Genomic DNA, 19405 nt, shown 5'->3' on the forward strand with positions numbered 1-19405 from the left:
GTAATTAATTATTGACCATTTGCTCAATCTGAGGATCCTGAAAATGTCTGCCATAAACCTTAATCAGCATTATGGGGAGAGAGCACAGTCTCCAACTTGGAAGGAATAATCCCACTTCTTCTGGTAAAAAAAAAAAAATACATACTGTATGATGTTCATTTCTAGGTAACACAGAGAAATAGAAATACGTGTAAATATGAGTAGATTTCATTTTAGGGATTGCTGCAAAATAACTGAGGTACTTAATCCAATAAGTGAAAAATCTGGACAACACTTAATATTAATATTCAATACTTAAAAGTGTTCCTACAGGGAAAAGACCAAGCTTATTTTGCATAGTTCCTTCACATAGACACATGTTTAGAATTGCCAAAGTGAGAATTGGGGTCAACACAAAGACTAGCATCCTAACAAAGTAGTAAAAATTAGTTTCCAATAATTTTGGAAATGTCAGAACAGAAACTCTGTAATTTTTCAAAACTGTAATGTAGAGAAGACATAGGTACTCTGATCCAGGTTTCCTTAAAGTAGCCAAATTTCCAGAGATACCCCTGTGCCCATTGAGTGATTGACATGAGCCATGGCCACAGAACTTCTTCAAGATAATGAGGTGGGGTTGCTCTTCTCTGTTTCAAATATGCCTAGTTTCTTGTATTTGTTACTGATACTTGGATTCTCAGAATCTGATTTCTTGTTCTCCCCAAGTTTTTTTTATATTGGAGTTAGTCTTTCCTCTTTGGAAACTCCCTATTAAAATATGATGTAGGCAAGGAGCTAACATTAAAAGGGATTATATGGGGGCAGCTGGGTGGCTCAGTTGGTTAAGCATCTGACTCTTGGTTTCTGTTTGGGTCATAACCTCATGGTCCTTGGATGGAACCCTGAGTCAGGCTCTGTACTCAACTTGGAGTCTGCTGGAGACTATCTCCCTCCCCCTTTGCTCCTCCCCCTGCTTGCTCACACTCCCTCTCTCTCTCTAAAATAAATAAAATCTTAAAAAGGGGGGAGGGTTATATTGCCAGTACTATATGGTACATTGATTAAGGTAACTCACAAAGTCCCCAATTACTCTAGGTTTCCATTATTCTATTGTTATTATTCCCTGCATTTTAATCAACAGTTTTCAAATTCTTAAATGATATATGTAATTAATTAATTGCAAAGTTTATACTTACATATCTTAAAATAATGATTTTGGTTATTGTTTTTACAAATTAAAATTTCAATAAGGATGTTTGTAAATTAAATTATTCTTTTCTAACCAACAAACATCATCACTTTGATTTCTGTTTTTGTTTAATTAAATGTAAAATGTTATTTGGAATAGCTCTGGCTCCCAACTGAGAAATTATTTTATCTCAATTTGATCTCTCCTCATCCTCTTCTCTCTCCTTTTTCCCCTCCTTCTTCATACTTGGACTTGTCTCTTTTATATACTACACCATTTCAACTTTATTCTTAATTAAAAATAATCATGTCCACAATTGTATGTCATCTTCCTATACATGACTGGAACTTTCACAGGGTCTGATACTAACAAATAACATACATTCTTTATTGTCTCTTGGTAGTACAGGATTTTTCTGTAAAGTTGTCAATTTTAGGCCAAGTTTTCTATAAGATTTAGCAGATTTATTGGGAATCTCATTCTTCACTAATCTACATAGCAAAAACGAACATGTTGTATCTTGATGACCTTTTAACAATTCTGTAAGAATTTCCTTCTAAATTTTCCAAAAATATAGCTCAAATTTTGTTTATATAATCAATCATCTCTTTCAATGTTTCCAGGGTTTCTTGATCCAGTTGAGTCCGTAACAACATGAGGTGGTAAGGAAATGACTAGTTGTTCAAAACTGGAAAGAAATGCTATCTAAAAATGCTCTTTCATGTAAGCTATTTTTCTTTAAGTATTTACCACAGCATATAAATTCATAAAAACCTTCAAATGATCTAGAACCAATCTCTACTGAGTTTTGTAAGAATAGTAAATTAGGAAAGATAAACCATAAAAAATTCAAAAGCCTTGAGTTTAGTGATTTGCTGATAACTTCAACAATACAAAAGAAAAAAATCTAAGTTTTGATTGCCTTACCACAGGTGGCTCTTGTGATTTATCATTTTAAAAGTTAGTTTGATTCTGATCTGATTTTTGTGCTATCACTTAGGATGGAAGTAAACTTTAGACACATTTGATCTATAGTTTGATGTTCTTCTTCAATTGGGATTAATCATATTTAACTTATTTTTGAGCATAGGTAAATCAGTGGATACTTTTGTTATCTCATTAGTGCTCACTAAATGGCTTTTTTTCTTAATGCCTAAACCACCCTTACTTTGGAGTGAAAATGGAAAATGTCTGAAAATCTTCACTGGAAGGCCAATCTCGTTCATTGACTATGGTTCTATTGATGACTGTTCCACATCATTTGAGTGTGTGTGCATGTGTGTGTGCATGTGTGTGTGTGTGTGTGGTATATCTGTATAAATTGTACCTCTACTATGTTCATAACTTTTAAGTTTCAGTTTCCAGGCATGAAGAAGATATTGAAGAAAAATGTAAAGGAATCTCAGAATCCTGGATTTTTAACATATTTACAATAACAAATACAACTGGAAATAAGGATCGGGAACAACATAACTGCTTCATACATTACATAAAGTGGAAATCTTCTAGTATAGGGAATGACAAACTTTATGTTAATGGTCAAATAATAAATATTTTTGGCTTTGTGGCTGAGAGGGTCTCAGTCCCAAAAATTCAACTCTGCTGTGTTACTGAGAGAGTAGCCATAGATAATAAGCAAATAAATGGTTGTGGATGTATTGCAATAAAACTATTTGCACAAACAGGCTGAGTTTTGTTCTAGGGCCATTTTTGCCAATGCCTATTTTAGGGCATAGTCTTTCAGTTACAAGTTTTAGTGTCATAGGTATCAGTCATTACACTTTAGAGAGGGAGCACAGCATCAATTAACCCAGAGAGTAGATTCAGTGAAGAACAGTTAAGAGTTTTCTACTGTAGTTAGTATCAGAGCTTCATTCATGGTACCACGGGAAAAAAGGACCTTTATTTTAATAGTATTAGTATAAATAAAGTTGCTGATTCATAATTTGCTCTTTTTCCAGTATGAGATATTTAACCCTTATTTTGCCTTTGGCCCATACTCTAATATAATTAAGTAAATTACTCACAAAGCTGCTTTGCATTTATACGTTATTTTTTTAATATGGATTTTAAAATATAAAATCAAAAGTTTAGTTTTCCTTAAATAATGGGTAAAGTTGAAGAAATGACTCTACAAAACATCTGTGAGAGGGAAATTGGGCTGTGATGCAGCATTTATTTTATGATGTTATCAGTCATCAGTTCATTAGAAATGGTACTTAATCTTTAGGATGTGAGTCATCTCAGAACCATAGCTTTCAGAAATTTTTCATAGAGGCATATGATATAGGAAGCCATTAGCTGAGGGACAGTAACTCTAAAATGATTCATATATGCTATTGGCAGCCTCTACATTACACCCTATCACATTTCCAGTGCCCTCTATATCTGAAAAACATTTCCATGCTGATGAAGCCCTTAGCTAACCTAGATTTATGTAATGTTCTTGGGTTCTAACTCAGCCCTCAACATCCCAGTTTACTGCTCCAGTTTCCTCTCTTTTTCAAAGCACAGCTAGAGCCTCTCATCTTAGCTTGCTTGCCATATTTCCACAAAAATTTACCTTAGGAGGGTCTGAATTAAAACTAAACGGTTGAATTTTCAGAATTCAAGATTTCTTTTATAAGCACAAAACTCTAGATCCATGGCTAAGATTATTCATTCAATAAATATATATTTATTGCCAAGTATGTAGCAGAGCTTTTTCAGGTGCTAAGGGGCCACTTTAATCCCTGGCCTCATAATGCATAGTTAAGATATGTGTGTGTGTGTGTGTGTGTGTACAGCAAATATGTAAATCAATTATTGCAGGCTAATATTACCATGAACAGGGAATATTCACAACGAGAATATAAATAAGTAAATTATTACTATCCTGGCATGGAACAGTGCAGATTGGTGTCAAAGGAAATGAAATAGCCTGAGCTTTAAAAATGAGAAGAAATTTAAAGAGAAAAGAGCTTTACAGAGGAAGGGAACAATATGTACAAAAGTTCAGGGGTGTGAAATAGCCTGATGTAATTTGATCTAGGAATGGAAAATAATCTGCATGATTAAGCTAAGAGTATAAGTAAGGGAAAGACAAAAATAAATTTAGAAGAGCTTAGAGTTGACAGCTAATAACTTTCAGGCTAAAAGTAATAGGGAACTTTGAAAAATGGAGGCAGGGTAACATGGTCAGTTCAGTGCTTTATGTTGATTACTAAATGATATCCAAATACATGCGTTAGATATAAAATTCATCAGAGAGAGTTAGAGGTTGGAGATTCGGATTTGCAAGTTACCCACACTCATGATTTCTGAAAACATAGACTTAGAGAGTAAACAAACAAACAAAAGTACACAGAGCAAGAAATGCAATTCTAAAGAACACATACACCTGTAGAACAGACAAATGAAGTTGGTGAGTTGTGGTCATAAAATAAAAATAGAAAACCAGAAAAGAATGTGTCTAGAATGTGGTCATAATTAACAGATAACATGTAAAATAAGGAGCAAAAAGATGATATAGTATGAAGACCATTACTTTAATAAGAGATTTATATGAGGTGAGAGGAGTGAATAATAGACAGCAATCTATTCAAAGGTGAATGGAAGATAATAAAGTATAAACAGAAATAAAAGCTTCTGCACAGTGAAGGACACAATCAACAAAACTAAAAAGCAACCTACGGAATGGAAGAAGATATTTGCAAATGACATATCTGATAAAGGGTTAGTATCCAAAATATATAAAGAATTTATAAAACTCAATACCCCAAAATCAAATAATCCAGTTAAAAAATGAGAAGACACAAGTAGACATTTTTCCAAAGAAGACATCCAGTTGGCCAACAGACACATGAAAAGATACTCAACAGTATGCATTACCAAGGAAATACAAATCAAAACTGCAATGAGATATTACCTTACACCTGTCAGAATGGTTAAAATCAACAACACAAGAAATAACAGAGAAGGGGAATGCTCTCACTTGGTGGGAATGCAAACTGGTGCAGTCACTCTGGAAAACAGTATGCAAGTTCCTCAAAAAGTTAAAAATAGAACTACTTCATGATCTAGTAATTGCACTACTGGGTATTCACCTAAAAAATACAAAAATACTGATTCAAAGGGATACATACATCCTGATGTTTATAGCAGCATTATCTACAATAGCCAAATTATGGAAAGAGCCTAAATGTTCATCAATTGATGAATGGGTAAAGAAGATGTAACACACACAACACACACACACACACACACACACACACACACACACACACCATGGACTATTACTCAGCCATAAAAAAGAATGAAATATCACCATTTGCAATAACATGGATGGAGCTAGAGAGTAGTACGGTAAGTGAAATAAGTCAGTCAGAGAAACACAAATACCATATGATTTCATTCATATGTGGAATTTAAGAAACAAATCAAATGATCATAGGGGGAGGAAGAGAAGAAAACCAAGAAACAGACTCTTAAATATAGAGAGTAAACCAATGGTTACCAGAGGAGAGGCAGGCGGGGGATGGGTTAAATGGGCAATAGGGATTAAGGGGTTCACCTACGATGAGCACCAGGTGTTGTATTTGAGTGTTGAATCACTAAATTGTACATCTGACACTAATATTACCCTGTATGTTAACTAACTGGAACTTAAGTAAAAACTAAAAAAAAAAAAAAAAAAGTTTAAGGTACCTGGCTTTAACTTTCAAAAATCAATCAATGTAATTCACCACAATAAAACACTAATGAAGAAAAAAATGACCTTCTTAATACAGAAAGACCATTTGACAAAATTCACCATTCTTTTTTGATAAAACAAACAAAAAAACTTGTAGCAACCTAGGAATAGAAGGGGACTTCCTAACCTGATAAAAGGCAGCTAGAAAATACTTCAGAGTTAATATCATAATTAATTTAGAGACTGTAAATTTCCCATTAAGTTTGGGAAAAAGAGAAGGATGTCTTCTTTTACCACACCTATTTTACATTATAATGGAAGTTCTTGCCAATGCAATAAGACAAGAAAAAGAGTCAAACAAATAAAAAATAAAAACATAAAATTGTATCTATTCATGGACAACATGCTTGTTTATATAGAAAACCCTAAAGGATCTTTAGAAAAGCAATCCTCAATCTAGCTGCATACTCAAGAGAAATAAAAATGTATGTTCATACTTGGCAATGCATATATAGTAGGAAGTAAGAGTAGGAAGAGTAGGAAGAGTAGGAAGAGTAGGAAGAGTAGGAAGAGTAGGAAGAGTAGGAAGAGTAGGAAGTAAGAGTAGGAAGTAAGAGAGTATTAATCATACAACATGGATGAATCTTAAATGCTTTTTGCTAAGTGAAAGTGGCAAGACCGTAAAAGTTACATACCCTATGATTTCATTTTTTGTCTGACACTGTAAAAAAAATAAAAAATGCATTCTAAGGTAATCAGTGATTGCTAAGGTCAGGAGCAGAGGGAAGGAGCTGTCTGTGAAGGGGTAGCACAGGAGAGTTTAGGGGTATTGGTATTATTATAGGTGAAACAGTAATGGATATACAATTCCATGCATTAGTCTAAACTGATTCAACTGTATATCACAAAAAGTGAATTTTACTATGTGTTCATTTTTAAAGATCTTCCAGATTGTGAAACAACTACATTACAAATGAATCACATAATCATACTTAAAGACATGGGGAAGAAACGACTTAGGTAACTGAAAAAAATGTTGTTTTGACTAGATATCGTAAGGCTAAAGAAAAAAAGGAACTCTACACAAACATGGTATTGTAGTTAGTAAATCGGTTTCTCACAGGGGTATGAATTATGAATCTTAAGATTACTTTAGTTGTATACCAGGGTTAAACAGAATAATAAATACGTGATAAATAATGAAAGCCAGGTTTCTCAATGTTGAAGAAGGAAGTTAAAAATAAGAAAAATGGGAAGGCTAGAATGAACTCTATGGTACTGGATTAGGGTTAGAGGTATTAATATGGACTCATAATTCAAGACACTTATGCCAATAGATAGATGCAGAAATGTTGTTGTATGTGTATGCATAAGTTATTATAAATACATGTATATAGTACTCTTCATTGTAAGGTGTTTGAAGAGCTGGTGCTATAGCAATGAACATATCTTTTTTCTAAATACCATGTACCTGTAAAGGACCCAGGGCTCATGGGTTCATTGGAGAAGTGGCTGATTCCAGGACTGCAGCAGGAAAAACGCAAGAGGGTCCTAGAGTGCTGTGGGTGCTGGAAAGTAAAGAAGGGCCAAAAAATAAAGAAGAGATGGTTAAAGGTGATATACAGATAGGTAGATAGACAGACAGAGAGATAGACACAGAGACACAGAAAGAAACAAAAATCACCAGAATAATGATCCCAGGTAAAATCCACTAACAAATATTAAATCAGATATGATTTTGAGCTACATCAATTCTAATGCAGTGTTGTAGGACAATAAAATCATTGTGTTGTTGCATAAAACAATAAATTAAAATAATTCCATGAAAGTACATTTCAACATCTATTTAGAAATAGCTATAGAAGAAAAGTGGACAATTCAGAATTATTTTGCATATATGATAAATACTGGGCTTAATGCTTAAAATTTGCGTGGATTAAGTGATTGGCCAAATCCACCAATACTTTGTGTTAACTTTGATTTTATTAGTAGAGTCATATAAAAATTTAATACTTTATTTCAAATACACTGAGAAAGTCTGGTTCATTCCATTGACAAAAAGTAATTATTGAATATTATTAAACAAGTGAAATTATTTTAAGTGATCCTATGTTCTACTTCCATCCTCTGAGTTCCCTTTCCCTGACCCTATGCCTCTTCATGCATTTCTTATTTGATGACCAATAATACCACTGAGTTACTCAAGCTAGAAATTTGACTCATTTCTCTCCTTATTCAGTTCATTCACTATGTTCCCAAGTTATGTGGATTCTCATAAAATTAATCACATATTTCTATCCTTGCTGCTAACACCTCAGTTTAAGATTGTTTCCTTACTGAGTTACAGCAACCACTTTATAACTTATCTTCCTATCTCACTTCACTCAACTGTCAAAGTGATATTTCAAAGATACAAATACGAATTTCCACTCTCTTCCTTGAGACCTTCCTGTAAGTCTTGAATCTATGTAAGAAAGCTCCTATGGACTGCCTTTCCTGTTATAACCCTTATTTATATTTCCAGCTCTAATGATTATTTGTGGTTCTCTGAAGGTCACACTTTCCTAAAATGGCTCTGTGCCTGCTCCTTCTCTCCAAAAAGACCTCCCAATGCTCCCTCCTCAATGTCAATGACTGTCAGATTCCAGTTTTCTTTAAAGTCCTGCTTAGCTATCATATCAGCTCCTCTAGAGTCCTCTCTTGAAACCTAAGAGCCAGGAATTGGCACCCCATCTACTGGTGCCCATATCCTTTACTCACTCTTACCATATCACTTTGCATAGTGTTTTTTAACTGCCTGCTTTAGTTATCTGCTCTCCTCTGTACTGAAAAATCTTCTAAGATAATGACATATTTATTATTTCTTTTAAGACAGGTTGAGCCCAGAACTGTACCTGTCAGTACACATTCAACAATTAATGAAAGAAAGAATTTTTTAAAAACCTAGAGCACACTGAGAAAACCTGCTTGTCACCATTGTAAGTTGCATTATCAAATGATTTACAGTGGCAGTTTTATCACATACTTGTGGTTGCAATTATTTGCAACAATCAAGATTGTTATAGATCTTATAGATCCCAAATTAAAATAGTAAGAGTTTTTATTTTCCTTGGATTATTTTCTCACCATTTGGTCTTTAAGAAAGTTACTGTTGAAATTTATCCCAAGTGAAAAGTGTTAGCTTGTTTCTATTAATTAAAGAGCTCATAAAACATCTACTTAAAATTGCACTGAGCTTTATTTACCTTAAATACTAAACTTCTAACTTTTTCTTTTAGAAATATGCTCTGAAAGTCTTGTTGAATTTTCTCCTTTTAAAATCTGGAGGATTAAGGGAAGGGATTCATGTTTATGGACTCCGTGAGCTTGTAAACGATGGACAATGAATCCTAAGTACATACTTCCAGTGAAGTCCTAAAGCAGATTTTAGATGCCTCTTAGGCTACTGATCTTCCCTCTCTCTCGTTCTGGCTCTCACTAGGCTCTCTGTCCACACAGATGCAGTGTAACAGGACCTCACATCTTAACTTCCTAGCACATGTCTAGCCCACCATCAAAGCTTCCCTCTCAATGTTGTTTCAGGATCCGGCTTGGTGCTCATGCTGGCTCACACAGGGACAACCTGGAAGTTCAGAGGTTAGTGTCCTGCAGGATGAACATCTAATCAATTTGGTAAAGGGGATTGGTAGATAAAATAGATAAAGGGCTTAGTAGATAAATTCCCCTTTGCCCTCTGAGAGATGGTCCTAAGCTGTGTGGCACCATCATAATGAGTAGTCAGTCACAGAAGTGGCCAGTTCTGTAATTCATCTTTGTATTGGTTCTCCCTCCTTCTCTGTCTCAGCCCACTTACTCCCCACTTCTGCTTTCTGGGTTAGACTTTCCAAAAAAGTAATGGCACATAAACCTTCCACCACAGGATGTACATTGTGGGAACCCCAGGCTAAGAAAACTTGTCTAGGAAATGTCATGTCTTTGCATGTGTGTATTCTTTGGGTTAATCTTGGGGTTGATAAAATTCTAAGTCTTGGCATAAATCTTTAAAAAAAAGGTAATTTCTTCTCTAACTTGGCATTCCAACATCTAAATTTACTCTATATCATTAATTCAAAAGAAGCAGATAGTAATTTTGCACCCCATTCTCATTGACATTTAGCACTATTCTATATAGCTTAATTCCAAGAATCTGACTATGATCTATACTTAATATTTCTTTTGATTTCATAGTACTTTTAGGCATAGCCTATACCTCTAAAATCCTGCATACCTATAGAATTTTATTCCATATAAATGCAGTTCAATTTGACATCCCTGCTGCTGCCCTGTTGGTGCTATTGTTATTTCTAAGCACAAGATACTTCGCCAGCACCAGATGTGGATTGCAACATTGAGATTTCACTACAGGGCAGGAGGATAGTATATATAACTCCACAAGTCATGCAGACATGTTGTAACAGGTGCCTGAAAAGGGGGCCTAAAGGTGCAGAGAAGAGGTGGGGCTTCATCACTCAGTGTAACTAGAGAAATCAATTTCAAAGAGGGGGCACCATTAAACTAGAAGTGTGCACAAGAAAGTCATAGTTAATAAATATTTAAGGATGATCCGCATAATGTAAAAGTCAGCTGAATTGCTGACATTGACACAAACTCTCAAGGAGTCCAAAGCAGCAGTGAGAAAATGTTTCTTTTGGGGGGGTAGGCGGGGCAAGATGGCTGAGGAGTAGGGTCCCCAACTCACCTGTCCTGACCAAATTAGCTGGGTAACTTTCAAATCATCTGGAAAACCTACGAATTTGACCTGAGATTTAAAGAGAGAATAGCTGGAATGCTGCAGAGAGAAGAGTTTGCACTTCTAACAAGGTAGAAGGGGGGAAACAAAATACATAAAAAAGAATCAAGTGGGGGAGGGGCCCTGTGAGGAGACAGGCTAAAGCCAGACAGTGAAAGCCTCCAGCACAAGAAAAGCCCAGTCCCAGAGAAGGAGGAACTTTAAAAATCCGCACCAGATTCTTCCCAGATGGAAACATGCTTAGCAGGGAAACCAGGCAGAACCGCAGGAGGGGCAATGGAGCTTCCACTCTCCCAGGGTCACTAACAGAGGATGTGTGCTCTGAGAGTGAACCACACACTGCAGGCCAAGCACAGTAAAGGGCTGGAGAGCACCCGGCAGGGCCTTGGAAGCTCAGGCAGGGGCTCCGGGCAGAGGGGGCTTCTGGAGCTGGGGCCCAGGGAGTGCAATTTCAGCAGAACAGGCCCCAGAAACCAGGGTGCTGGGGGACACAGCTCAAGATCCTGCATTCCTCCTGGGACAGGTGGAAGTGGGGAGAGCACAGACAGCGAGGAGGCTCCTGCCGCCAGGCGCCCCCAAGCGGTGCAGATCAGCACACCCCCCTACCCCCACCCCAGCATCCAGGCCAGTGCAGACTGGGAACTGCAGTAGTTGCTGGAGGAGCTGATTCCAGAGCTGGAGAGCTGGCCACTGCCAGTGTGGTTGTTCCTCCTAGTGTCACCCTGTGCCTGGGTCTTAGCGGGACCACCAGGGAACAGGGACCTCAGAGGATAAACAGCTCCCACTGAGCCATGCACCCAAAAAGGGGCGGGGAAGCTCCCCCAGGTGCACACACATGAGAATCACCACAGCAGGTCCCTCACCCAGAAGACCAGCTGGAAGAACAGGAGAACCGCAAGTTCTTGACAGAGCAGCGCTGAAAACCTCCAGGGGAGATTGAGGGATTTACAGTATATAGAACCAGAGGATACACCTCCTTTTTTTTTTTCCTTTCTTCCTTTTTCCAGTACAACTCATTTTTAGCCACTCTGCACTGAGCAAAGTGACTAGAAAGAAGAACTCAAACAAAAGAAAGAATCAGAAACAGTACTCTCTGCCAAGGAGTTACAAAATTTGGAGTACAATTCAATGTCAGAAAGCCAATTCAGAAGCACAATATAAAGCTACTGGTGGCTCTGGAAAAAAAGCATAAAGGGTTCAAGAGACTTCATGACTGCAGAATTTGGATATAATCAGGCTGAAATTAAAAATCAATTCAATGAGATGCAATCCAAACTGGAGGTACTGCCGACGAGAGTTAATGAAGTATAAGAAAGAGTGAATGACATAGAAGACAAGTTGATGGCAAGGAAGGAAGCTGAGGAAAAAAAGAGAAAAACAATGAAAAGACCATGAGGAAAGGCTATGGGAAATAAATGACAGCCTCAGAAGGAAAAATCTACATATAATTGGGGTTCCAGAGAGTGCTGACATGGACAGAGGACCAGAAAGCATATTTGAACAAATCATAGGTGAGAATTTCCCTAATTTGGGGAGGGATACAGGCATTCTTATCCAGGAGATAGAGAGGTCCCCCCCTAAAATCAATAAAAACCTTTCAGCACCTCGACATTTAATTGTGAAACTTGCAAATCCCAAAGATAAAGAGAAAACCCTTAAAACAGTAAGAGACAAGAGATCTCTAACTTATAGGGGGAGAAATATTAGATTAATAGATGACCTCTCCACAGAAACCTGGCAGGCCAGAAAGGGCTGGCAGGATATATTCAGGGTCCTAAATGAGAAGAAAATGCATCCAAGAATGCTTTATCCAGCAAGGCTGTCATTCAGAATAGAAGGAGAGATAAAGAGCTTCCAAGATAGGCAGAAACTGAAAGAATATGTGAACACGAAACCAGCTCTGCAAGAAATAGTAAGGGGGACTCTGTAAAAGAAAGGGGAAGCCCAAAGAAATAACCCACAAAAACGGGACTGAATAGGTATTACAATGACACTAAATTCATATCTTTCAATAGTAACACTGGATGTGAATAGCCTTAATGATCCCATCAAAAGACACAGGGTATCTGACTGGATAAAAAAGCAAGACCCATCTATTTGCTGTCTACAAGAGACTCCTTTTAGACCTAAGGACACCTATAGCCTGAAAATGAAAGTCTGGAGAATCATTTACCATTCAAATGGTCCTCAAAAGAAAGCAGGGGTAGCCATCCTCATATCAGATAGATTAAAGCTTATCCCAAAGACTGTAGTAAGAGATGAAGACAGACACTATATCATAGTTAAAGGATCTATCCAACAAGAAGACCTAACAATCATGAATATTTATGCCCTTAATGTGGGAGCTGCCAAGTATATCAATCAATTAAGAATCAAAGTATAGACATACTTAGATAATAATACACTAATACTGGGAGACTTCAACACGGCACTTTCTGCAAATGGCAGATCTTCTAAGCACAACATCTCCAAAGAAACAAGAGCTTTAAATGATACTGGACCAGATGGATTTCACAGATATTTACAGAACTTTACATGCAAACGCAACTGAATACACATTCTTCTCAAGTGCACATGGAACTTTCTCCAGAATAGACCACATACTGGGTCACAAATCAAGTCTCAACTGAAACCAAAAGATTGGGATTGTCCCCTGTGTATTTTCAGACCATAATGCCTTGAAGCTTGAACTCAATCACAAGAAGAAATTTTGAAGAAATGCAAACATATGGAGGTTAAAGAGCATCCTGCTAAAAGATGAAAGGGTCAACGAGGAAATTACAGAAGAATTAAAAAGATTAATGGAAACTAATGAGAATGAAGATACAACCCTTCAAAATCTTTGGGATACAGCAAATGCAGTCCTAAGAGGGAAATACATTGCAATACAAGCATCCCTCAAATATTGGAAAAAAACTCAAATACACAAGCTAACCTGGCACCTAAAGGAACTGAAGAAAGCACAGCAAATAAAACCTGCACCAAGCAGAAGAGAGTTAATAAAGATTCGAGCAGAACTCAATGAAATACAGACCAGAAGAATTGTAGAACAGACCAACAAAACCAGGAGTTGGTTCTATGAGGAATTCATAAGATAGATAAACCACTAGCCAGCCATATAAAAAAACAAAAGAGAAAGACTCTAATTAATAAAATCACGAATGAAAAGGGAGAGATCACAACCAACACCAAGGAAATATAAACTATTTTAAAAACATATTATGAGCAGCTATATGCCAATAAATTAGGCAATCTAGAAGAAATGGATGCATTGGTGGAAAACCACAAACTACCAAAACTGGGGCAGGAAGAAATACAAAACCTGAACAGGACAATAACCAGGGAGGAAATTGAAGTAGTCATCCAAAACCTCCCAGGACACAAAAGTCCAGGGCCAGAATTCCCAGGGGATTCTATCAAACGCTTAAAGAAGAAACAATACCTATTCTACTAGAGCTGTTCCAAAAGATAGAAAGGGATGGAATACTTCCAAACTAATTTTATGAGGCCAGCATCACCTTAATTCCAAAACCAGCAAAGACCCCACCAAAATTATAGACCAATATCCCTGATGAACACAGATGCAAAAATTCTCAACAAGATACTAGCCAATAGGATCTAACAGTACATTAAGAAGATTATTCACCATGACCAAGAGGGATTTATCCCCGGGATGCAAGGGTGGTTCAACACTTGTAAAGCAATCAAAGTGATAGATCATATCAACAAGAGAAAAAACAAGAACCATATGATCCTCTCAATAGATGCAGAGAAAGCATTTGACAAAATACAGCATCCATTCCCGATCAAAACTCTTCAGAGTACAGGGATAGAGGGAACATTCCTCAACACCTTAAAAGCCATCTACGAAAAGCCCACAGCAAATATCATTCTCAATGGGGAAGCACTGGGAGCCTTTCCCCTAAGATCAGGAACAAGACAGGGATGTCCACTCTCACCACTGCTATTCAACATAGTACTGGAAGTCCTAGCTTCAAAAATCAGACAACAAAAAGAAATAAAAGGCATTCAAATTGGCAAAGAAGAAGTCAAACTCTCCCTCTTTGCAGATGACATGATACCGTACATAGGAAACCCAAAAGACTTCCCTGCCCCAAGATTCCTAGAACTCATACATCAATTTGGCAGTGTGGCAGGACACATAGTCAATGCACAGAAATCGGTGGCATTTCTATACACTAACAATGAGACTGAAGGAAGAGAAATTAAGGAGTCAGTCCCAATTGCAATTGCACCCAGACATGAGGTACTTAGGAATAAACCTAATCAAAGAGGTAAAGGATCTATACCCTAAAAACTACAGAACACTTCTGAAAGACATTGAGGAAGACACAAAGAGATGGAAAAATACTCCATGCTCATGGATTGGAAAAATTAATACTGTGAAAATGCCAATGCTACCCAGGGCAATTTACACATTCAATGCAATCCCGATCAAAATACCATGGACTTTCTTCAGAGAATTGGAACAAATCATCTTAAGATTTGTGTGGAATCAGAAAAGACCCCGAATAGCCAGGGGAATATTAAAAAAGAAAACGAGAGCCAGGAGCATCATAATGCCGGATTTCAAGTTGTCCTACAAAGCTCTGATCATCAAGACAGTGTGGTCCTGGCACAAAAAAAGACACATAGATCAATGGAACAGAATGGAGAATCCAGAAGTGGACCATGAACTCTATGGTCAACTAATATTCGACAAAGCAGGAAAGACTATCCACTGGAATAAGGACAGTCTCCTCCTAGAGGAAGAGGACAGTTCTCCTAGAGGAGAACACAGGCAACACCCTTTTGGAACTTGGCCACAGCAACTTCTTGCAAGATACATGTATTGAAGGCAAGAGAAACAAAAGCAAAAATGAACTATTGGGGCTTCATCAAGATAAAAAGCTTCTGCACAGCAAAGGATACAGTCAACAAAACTAAAAGACAACCTACAGAATGGGAGAAGATATTTGCAAATGACCTATCAGATAAAGGGCTAGTAGCCAAGATCTATAAAGAACTTATTAAACTCAACAGCAAAGAAACAAACAATCCAATCATGAAATGGGCAAAGGACATGAAGAGAAATCTCACAGAGGAAGACATAGACATGGCCACAAGCACATGAGAAAATGCTCTGCATCACTTGCCATCAGGGAAATACAAATCAAAACCACAATGAGATACCACCTCACACCAGTGAGAATGGGGAAAATTAACAAGGCAGGAAACCACAAATGTTGGAGAGGATGCGGAGAAAGGGGAACCCTCTTGCACTGTTGGTGGGAATGTGAACTGGTGCAGCCACTCTGGAAAACTGTGTGGAGGTTCCTCAAAGAGTAAAAAATAGATCTGTCCTACGACCCAGCAATTGCACTGCTGGGGACTTACCCCAAAGATACAGATGCAGTGAAACGCCGGGACACCTGCACCCCGATGTTTATAGCAGCAATGTCCACAGTAGCCAAGCTGTGGAAGGAGCCTCAGTGTCCATTGAAAGACAAATGGATAAAGAAGATGTGGCCTATATATACAATGGAATATTCCTCAGCCATTAGAAAAGACAAATACCCACCATTTGCTTCAACGTGGATGGAACTGGAGGGTATTATGCTGAGTGAAATAAGTCAATTGGATAAGGACAAACGTTATATGGTCTCATTCATTTGGGGAATATAAAAAATAGTGAAAAGGAATAAAGGGGAAAGGAGAAAAAATGAGTGGGAAATATCAGAAAGGGAGACAGAACATGAGAGACTCCTAACTCTGGGAAACGAACTCAGGGTGGTGGAAGGGGAGGAGGGCAGGAGGTGGGGGTGACTGGGTGATGGTCACTGAGGGGGGCACTTGATGGCACTGGGTGTTATTCTATATGTTGGCAAATTGAACACCAATAAATAATAAATTTATATTAAAAAAAAAACTCTGCATCCTCGGTAAAAAAAAAAAACTTGTGTTAGTCTTCCTCATACTACTGGGACATTAATTGTATAGAATGGATTGATCTATAAATGAATGATAACAGAAACATACACAATCTCCCATCAATGTCTTTCCCTCATGGCAACCTGCAACCCTGCTCATAGGCTTCCAGCTCCCAGCTTCCCCCGACACCCTACCCATATTGACCATAATCCACAGTCTTAATTATTTTACAATGTTTGAATGATGCCAGCTGGGCTTGCTGCAAAGCAAAAAGAGAAAGCAGTAGTGTTCATTTTATAGGATAAAGTTTAAGGGAGATTCTAAATAAATGTTAGACACTCTCTGTTGAATTGTTTTTTCTCTGTAAAGAAAAACTGGTATTTATTTATTTTTATTTATTTATTAGAGCACTGTTGTGCTGATTTCAAAAGTTAAGATGGGAAGATTGTCTAGGTAACATATAACACAATTCAACTTTAATCCTTCACATTTAAAATGTTTTTAGTTTGGAAAGTGATCAGCATTTCCTCCATTATTTCTTGCAGTTGTCTAGTTTTGTTTCTATATAGAACTTTGGAAAATATAAGCAACTACATCTTTTTTTTTTTTTTGCTTTCCTTTCACCATGTTCATACTTTGTGGTGGCTTCTTTGGAGTTCTTACTAAATGCATTCCTTCTGTTAATGGTCTTACTGCCTCTAGGTACTGACTAACCATCAGTTGTCTACATGTAGTTGTAGTCCTGGAAATGAAAACATCTTTATGATACTATGTATCCTCTCCTACAGTGGTAATCCGTATGGGTCCTTTGAGAACTAGTCAAACAGAAGATCAAGCAATGACAAGAAGTTGTATATATTACCATAGATTATATTATTTTGTACCAAATATCCCATTTTCCTCTTTGCATTGACTTTCTCTGGGCTGGGGGTGAAGGTTGGGGGTTACATAAACCATGTGACTTGCTTCAGCCCTAGCATGTGAAAAGTGATGTGTATCATTTCTGGGCAGCAGCAGTTAGGTGGCTCATTGTATGTCTTTTACTCTGCCAGGATCATTGGCAATGTTCCAGATAGAGTGTCAATTTGGGTCCTAAAAGAAGATGATGTGGGGCAGATGGAACAGCAACCAAACTTTGATAAAATCATAATCACATTTTCATAAACCATTGAGATCTTGAGGTTGTTATTACAGCACAATTAAGCCAGCATTGACATGTGTATCTTTCTTCAGAGTTCTCTTTCTAAGAAAGGTGTCCTGCCAAGTGTGGTAAGCAGAATGGCCCCCAAAGATGTCTCTCCCCAAGACATTCCCTAATCCCTGGAACCTGTGAATACATTATGCTTCATGGCAAAGTATGTAACTAAAGCTACTGATCTTAAAATAGGAAGGTTTTCTGGATTATCCAGGTAGGTCCAATCTAATCCCATGAGCCCTTGAATAGAGGAAGAATTCTCTGGCTGGTGGTAAGAGAAGTGCAGCAAAGGTGAAGTCAAGGAGATGATTCAAGCATGAGAAGGATTCCACGGAGCTGCTGCTGATGTGAAATTGGATGGGTGTGGAGGTGGGGAGGTTCAATGTTACTAGGAGCACAGGTGTCTGTAAGAAAATGAGAGAGCCTCCCATCTGATCGTTTGCAAGAAAATAGGGTCTTCAGCTCCATAACCACAGGGAACTGAACTTGGAAAACAGTCTGAATGAATGAGTTTGGAAGCAAATTCATTCCCAGAGACTCCAGAAAGAATGCACGAATCACAGAAAACTGATTTTGACCTTGTTATAGTCTAAGCAAAGAACCTAGCTGAGCCACATTGGACCTAGCATTCTGACCTACAGATCTATGAAATAATAAATTTGTGTGTGTGTTTTAATAACTGAATTTGCATTAATTTGTTATGACAGTAATAGAAAGTGAAAACACCAATTTTACAGTTTGAATAGTAATATGCATGGACTCGTAAAGGGGCACATATCTTTCCAGGAAGATCAAATGATTTAACTGAATTAACCTTAGTGGTCAGTTACCAGAAAAAGCAAATGCTGATAACAAGATCTGGCTTCTTAGCGCCTAGCTACTCCACTTAATGGCAAATTATATAGTTGTAAGGGTTACCTAACCTACAAAAGATAACTAAACATATTTACTAAAGTTATTGGATAAAGTTTTCTTTAAGATTTATTTACTTGAGGGTGAGAGAGAGAGAGAGAGAGAGAGCGAGAGCAAGTAAGTGCGTGCTTGAGCTGGGGAGGAAGGGGAGCGGGAAAGGGAGGGAGAGAACTTCAAACAGATTCCCTGGTGAGTGTGGAGCCGGATGCAAGGTTCAATCGCAGGGCCCTGAGATCATAACTAGAGCAAAAATTAAGAGTCTGACACTTAACTGACTTAGCCACCCAGGCACCCCAATAAATTTTTTAAAAGTAAAGGCACAAAACAAAAAGTAAAGGCACATAATCCAGTCCCTGATATATGATCAGTGGTCAGATATTGATAGTTTAATGAATATAGAGATCAACAACTGAATAAAAGTCACTGAAACTTGCCAAATGACCCTCTTAATAGGAACATTAGGCTTCTTATAACAAGACAAAATAATATTTTATCCTAATCCATGCCTACTTGCTTGACAAAGACAACACTGATATTTTTTAAATAGTATAGGAATTATCCCACTGATATATTTGATTAATTGAGTTTATCTATTTACCTTTTGGTATCTATTTTATAATGAAACTATTTGTAATTTCAACCTTTGTCATGTCTTCAGGTAATGTTTACAAATCCGATTGTGTCATCATTTCTAACTTTGCCAGGTTAGCCCATTTGCTGAGAATATTTCCCAAAAGT

The 19405-nt window shown here is 37.4% G+C and overlaps 1 long non-coding RNA gene across 2 annotated transcripts in view; it reads right to left on the reverse strand.

The window, feature by feature from the left end:
• LOC144312065 (uncharacterized) overlaps window positions 1-19405 on the reverse strand; it is a 145053-nt gene extending 125648 nt beyond the window's left edge. For both annotated transcript variants that reach the window (XR_013377505.1, XR_013377504.1), the window contains exons 1-2: window positions 19266-19405; window positions 7312-7408 (exon numbers count right to left, since the gene is read on the reverse strand). This is a non-coding gene — a long non-coding RNA (uncharacterized LOC144312065). The remainder of the gene's footprint in view (window positions 1-7311; window positions 7409-19265) is intronic.

The sequence above is a fragment of the Canis aureus genome, chromosome 4 (genome assembly GCF_053574225.1).
Source record: "Canis aureus isolate CA01 chromosome 4, VMU_Caureus_v.1.0, whole genome shotgun sequence".
Classification (NCBI taxonomy): Eukaryota; Metazoa; Chordata; class Mammalia; order Carnivora; family Canidae; genus Canis; species Canis aureus.